Source organism: Bombina bombina, chromosome 8, assembly GCF_027579735.1.
Source record: "Bombina bombina isolate aBomBom1 chromosome 8, aBomBom1.pri, whole genome shotgun sequence".
Lineage (NCBI taxonomy): Eukaryota > Metazoa > Chordata > Amphibia > Anura > Bombinatoridae > Bombina > Bombina bombina.
Genome location: NC_069506.1, coordinates 25,018,495 through 25,024,494, shown reverse-complemented (window position 1 = coordinate 25,024,494; position 6,000 = coordinate 25,018,495). Strand labels below are relative to the sequence as shown.

Here is a 6,000-nt window from a genome sequence, read left to right as displayed (position 1 = left end):
TGAACAACAACCATGTTCTCAATGAACCCAAAAAACTCATTAATATCAAAGCTGAATATTTTTGGAAGTAGTTCTTAGTTTGTTTTTAGTTATAGCTATTTTAGGGGGATATCTGTGTGTGCAGGTGACTATTACTGTGCATAATTATTAGGCAACTTAACAAAAAACAAATATATACCCATTTCAATTATTTATTTTTACCAGTGAAACCAATATAACATCTCAACATTCACAAATATACATTTCTGACATTCAAAAACAAAACAAAAACAAATCATTGACCAATATAGCCACCTTTCTTTGCAAGGACACTCAAAAGCCTGCCATCCATGGATTCTGTCAGTGTTTTGATCTGTTCACCATCAACATTGCGTGCAGCAGCAACCACAGCCTCCCAGACACTGTTCAGAGAGGTGTACTGTTTTCCCTCCTTGTAAATCTCACATTTGATGATGAGCCACAGGTTCTCAATGGGGTTCAGATCAGGTGAACAAGGAGGCCATGTTATTAGATTTTCTTCTTTTATACCCTTTCTTGCCAGCCACGCTGTGGAGTACTTGGACGCGTGTGATGGAGCATTGTCCTGCATGAAAATCATGTTTTTCTTGAAGGATGCAGACTTCTTCCTGTACCACTGCTTGAAGAAGGTGTCTTCCAGAAACTGGAAGTAGGACTGGGAGTTGAGCTTGACTCCATCCTCAACCCGAAAAGGCCCCACAAGCTCATCTTTGATGATACCAGCCCAAACCAGTACTCCACCTCCACCTTGCTGGCGTCTGAGTCGGACTGGAGCTCTCTGCCCTTTACCAATCCAGCCACGGGCCCATCCATCTGGCCCATCAAGACTCACTCTCATTTCATCAGTCCATAAAACCTTAGAAAAATCAGTCTTGAGATATTTCTTGGCCCAGTCTTGACGTTTCAGATTGTGTGTCTTGTTCAGTGGTGGTCGTCTTTCAGCCTTTCTTACCTTGGCCATGTCTCTGAGTATTGCACACCTTGTGCTTTTGGGCACTCCAGTGATGTTGCAGCTCTGAAATATGGCCAAACTGGTGGCAAGTGGCATCTTGGCAGCTGCACGCTTGACTTTTCTCAGTTCATGGGCAGTTATTTTGCACCTTGGTTTTTCCACACGCTTCTTGCGACCCTGTTGACTATTTTGAATGAAACGCTTGATTGTTCGATGATCACGCTTCAGAAGCTTTGCAATTTTAAGAGTGCTGCATCCCTCTGCAAGATATCTCACTATTTTTGACTTTTCTGAGCCTGTCAAGTCCTTCTTTTGACCCATTTTGCCAAAGGAAAGGAAGTTGCCTAATAATTATGCACACCTGATATAGGGTGTTGATGTCATTAGACCACACCCCTTCTCATTACAGAGATGCACATCACCTAATATGCTTAATTGGTAGTAGGCTTTCGAGCCTATACAGCTTGGAGTAAGACAACATGCATAAAGAGGATGATGTGGTCAAAATACTCATTTGCCTAATAATTCTGCACTCCCTGTATATCTGTGGTTACTAGGTGTTCCCTGTATAAGCACCTTATAATGTTATACTGCCTGCAGCTATACTGTGTATAAGATTATACCTAGCTATTACTTATATATCTGTGGTTACTGGGTGTTCCCTGTATAAGCACCTTATAACATTATTCTGCTGCAGCTACACTGTGTATAAGATTATACCTAGCTATTACTTATTTATCTGTGGTTACTGGGTGTTCCCTGTATAAGCACCTTATAACATTATTCTGCTGCAGCTACACTGTGTATAAGATTATACCTACCTATTACTTATATATCTGTGGTTACTAGGTGTTCCCTGTATAAGCACCTTATAATGTTATACTGCCTGCAGCTACACTGTGTATAAGATTATACCTAGCTATTACTTATATATCTGTGGTTACTAGGTGTTCCCTGTATAAGCACCTTATAATGTTATACTGCCTGCAGCTACACTGTGTATAAGATTATACCTACCTATTACTTATATATCTGTGGTTACTAGGTGTTCCCTGTATAAGCACCTTATAACATTATTCTGCTGCAGCTACACTGTGTATAAGATGATACTTAGCTATTACTTATATATCTGCGGTTACTGGGTGTTCCCTGTATAAGCACCTTATAATGTTATACTGCCTGCAGCTACACTGTGTATAAGATTATACCTACCTATTACTTATATATCTGTGGTTACTAGGTGTTCCCTGTATAAGCACCTTATAATGTTATACTGCCTGCAGCTACACTGTGTATAAGATTATACCTACCTATTACTTATATATCTGTGGTTACTAGGTGTTCCCTGTATAAGCACCTTATAATGTTATACTGCCTGCAGCTACACTGTGTATAAGAACATACATAGCTATTACTTATATATCTGTGGTTTATTGGTTTCCCAGTAATTATAGGTGACATCTATAAGGCAATTTCAACATTTTAAATTTTAAAAGCAAAGTCAAGTTGATTTCTAATTTCTGTAAATAACAAGAGAAACAGTAGAAAATAAAAAAGGCCACATCAAGTCAGGTTCTACTCCTATCCATACACACTGTAGTCAACTTGCAGTATCTTATTTCTTTTTTTATTATTAATTCATGTGTTCTTGTTACACTTGCTGAGGCCTCTCAACCAGTAAAGCAGAGACAGAAGTATTTCTAAATATTTAAATCCTACTCTTTCATGTGCTTAGAAATATTTTGAGTACAATGTCCTTTTAAATATTCATACCCCATGCATTCTTCTGCAGTTTTGTCCTTACCACCTCTACTGGGTGTTTATTCCATGAATCAACCTCAATTTACGTACAATAAAGAACATGCTTAGAGAAATGACTCCTAAACTTAGTACCTTCCAACATAAGACCATGTTCTAATCTAGGCTAACTCTTTTTGTCAAAAATACTTCATGAACAACGTAAACTTATTCCTTTATTCCTTGTATCTATCTATCTATCTATCTATCTATCTATCTATCTATCTATCTATCTATCTATCTATCTATCGATATCTATCTAGTATCCATCTATCTATTCAGCTATTAATATTATTATTATCAGGTATTTGTTATCTATCCATCCATCTATCTCTCTATCTAGCTGCCTATCTATTCAACTGTCTGTCTATCTATGTATCTATGTAACTATCTACCTATCTATCTACCCTACCTCTTTAGTAATAAAGGTCGTATTGCATTTGTTAGTAATAAAGGTCACTATACTGTATTGTATACACGAGTCTCCCTGCGGCCTATAAAACCACCTAAAATAATGTTTTTTTCCTCCTCAGACCTCTTTAGCCTATTTGATATGAAGGTGCATTTCATTTTCCTACTGTGAGTGTTAATGTACATGTCTTGTTATCTAGGGGATTGTGGTACTTATCTAGAACAGTGCAGTAGGGTGCTCATCTTGTGCAGGGTGATACCTGTGTATGAAGAGTAGTAGTGATACTGTTCTACTGCTGCCAGGGGTAGTAATGATAATCACCTACAGCAGGGGGATACTAATACTTAAAGGGGGTTTATTAGTACAGAGTGTACCAGGGTATTGGTGCCCATAGTGCAGGGGAGTGAGTGGTACTCACCTAATGCAGGGGCCTGGGCCAAGCTGCTTGCTCTCACATCCTATGACAGATCTCTCACTGACCGCACACTTCTCATCAGCACTGCCCAGACACAGCCAGGCCCCTCCCCGCAGAGAGGACAGGGCCTGCTGCCTTCCTAAACCAACACACATCAAAGGCTTGCACAGCATGGCTCTCCCAGGCTTCCTGCAGGAGGGGGATGGGGCTGTCTTGTGTAGAATTATAATATCCCACCTTTGTGACAAGCCAGCAATTATATTAGCATCTCTCAGTGTCTGTGTGGGGCCAGTGCTGGCACTAAACCCCAATCTAACAGCCTCTCTTTATCATATGCTGCCACCACTGACAGTCATCCAATCCAAACAAATACCTGAGTAGCATGACATGGGCTTATTGTTTACACAGAGGACACACATGACATCTTTTAAACAATAATCCATAATGTGTGCATTAATTTGCATATGTTGTGATGTCACAGAAATTGCTATAATCTGCATATTGGTACCTCCCTCTTTCATGTATACTTGAGTTGTAATGGGAGATTCTTCTAAATTATTGATCATTATTTTTTTTGTACAAAGTAGGATCCAAGAACATTTTAAATGTAAATATTTTAATTAGTAAATAAACATTTGGGTTAACAATATAGAAAAAAAGACAAAAATGAAACATCTTTTAAGTTTTAATACCCAAAGAACCAAAAAAGAAAATATGTAGACTTAAAACATATATAGCGATTGCTGATTGGTGGCTACATTTAGCCGCCACCAATCATCAAGTGCAACCCAGGTTCTGAACCAAAAATGGTCCGGCTCATAAGCTTAGATTCCTGCTTTTTCAAATAAAGATAGCAAGAGAGCAAATTAAAATTGATAATAGGAGTAACTTAGAAAGTTGCTTAAAATTGCTGCTTTATCTGAATCATGAAAGAAAAAAAATTGGGTTCAGTGTCCCTTTAAGTTACACCCGGTCATTTTTAAAACTGAAATATATTGTCGTTGGTGTGCCATTATAGATTACAAATACTCTGCCTTTATTTCAAAATGTTAAAATGATCTAATTCTGTGTTATATATACATATGTGTGTATATGTATATATATATATATATATATATATATATATATATATAGTATATAAAATGTGTTAAAAACATAGTTAAAGTCCTGCTCAGGAGCCTCAGAGAACTGCTGGTCCTGAGTTGATATGGCCATTGAGACAGACATCAGGAGCAATAGCAAAACCTGCCAATCACTGGCTGTGCATTGTGTCTTGAGCACCATGTGTCTAAACACTACTGCCAAATGGTACTCTGAGTCTAGACTACAGCAGAATGGAAAGGAGATGCTTTAATAAAGAATACTTCCATTTGATAATAGTACAAATTGTGCACCTATTGCCATTTTTGTGAGGGAGGTGGGAAGTTAAATTGATTGCAGGTAGTAGCCCAACAGTATTCTGGGGCTGTGTCAGGAGGGTGAGTTTATGGGTGGGACTGTGTCAGGAGGGGTGAGGTTATGGGTGAGGCTGTGTCAGGAGGGATGAGGTTATGGGTGAGGCTGTGTCAGGAGGGGTGAGGTTATGGGTGAGGCTTTGTCAGGAGGGGTGAGGTTATGGGTGAGACTGTGTCAGGAGGGTGAGGTGAGGTTATGGTTGAGGCTGTGCCAGGAGGGGTGAGGTTATGGGTGAGGCTGTGTAGGAGGGGTGAGGTTATGGGTGAGGCTGTGTAGGAGGGGTGAGGTTATGGGTGAGGCTGTGTAGGAGGGGTGAGATTATGGGTGAGGCTGTGTAGGAGGGGTGAGATTATGGGTGAGGCTGTGTAGGAGGGGTGAGGTTATGGTTGAGACTGTTAAGGAGGGGTGAGATTATGGGTGAGGCTGTGTAGGAGGGGTGAGATTATGGGTGAGGCTGTGCCAGGAGGGGTGAGGTTATGGATGAGACTGTGTCAGGAGGGGTGAGGTTATGGGTGAGGCTGTGTAGGAGGGGTGAGATTATGGGAAGACTGTGTCAGGAGGGGTGAGGTTATGGGTGAGGCTGTGTAGGAGGGGTGAGGTTATGGGTAAGACTGTGTCAGGAGAGGTGAGGTTATGGGTGAGGCTGGGCCAGGAAGGGTGAGGTTATGGGTGAGACTGTGTTAGGAGGGGTGAGGTTATGGGTGAGGCTGTGTAGGAGGAGTGAGGTTATGGGTAAAACTGTGTCAGGAGGGGTGAGGTTATGGGTGAGGCTGTACCAGGAGGGGTGGGGTTATGGGTGAGGCTGTGTAGGAGGGGTGAGGTTATGGGTGAGGCTGTGTAGGAGGGATGAGGTTATGGGTGATGCTGTGTCAGGAGGGGTGAGGTTATGGGTGAGGCTGTGCCAGGAGGGGTGAGGTTATGGGTGAGGCTGTGCCAGGAAGGGTGAGGTTA

The 6,000-nt window shown here is 41.0% G+C and overlaps 1 protein-coding gene across 1 annotated transcript in view; it reads right to left on the bottom strand.

Moving 5' to 3' along the window:
• The window catches only part of PHC2 (polyhomeotic homolog 2), a 218,668-nt gene that overhangs the window by 175,957 nt on the left and 36,711 nt on the right, over nt 1–6,000 (bottom strand). The gene's annotated exons all lie outside the window — the stretch shown is intronic.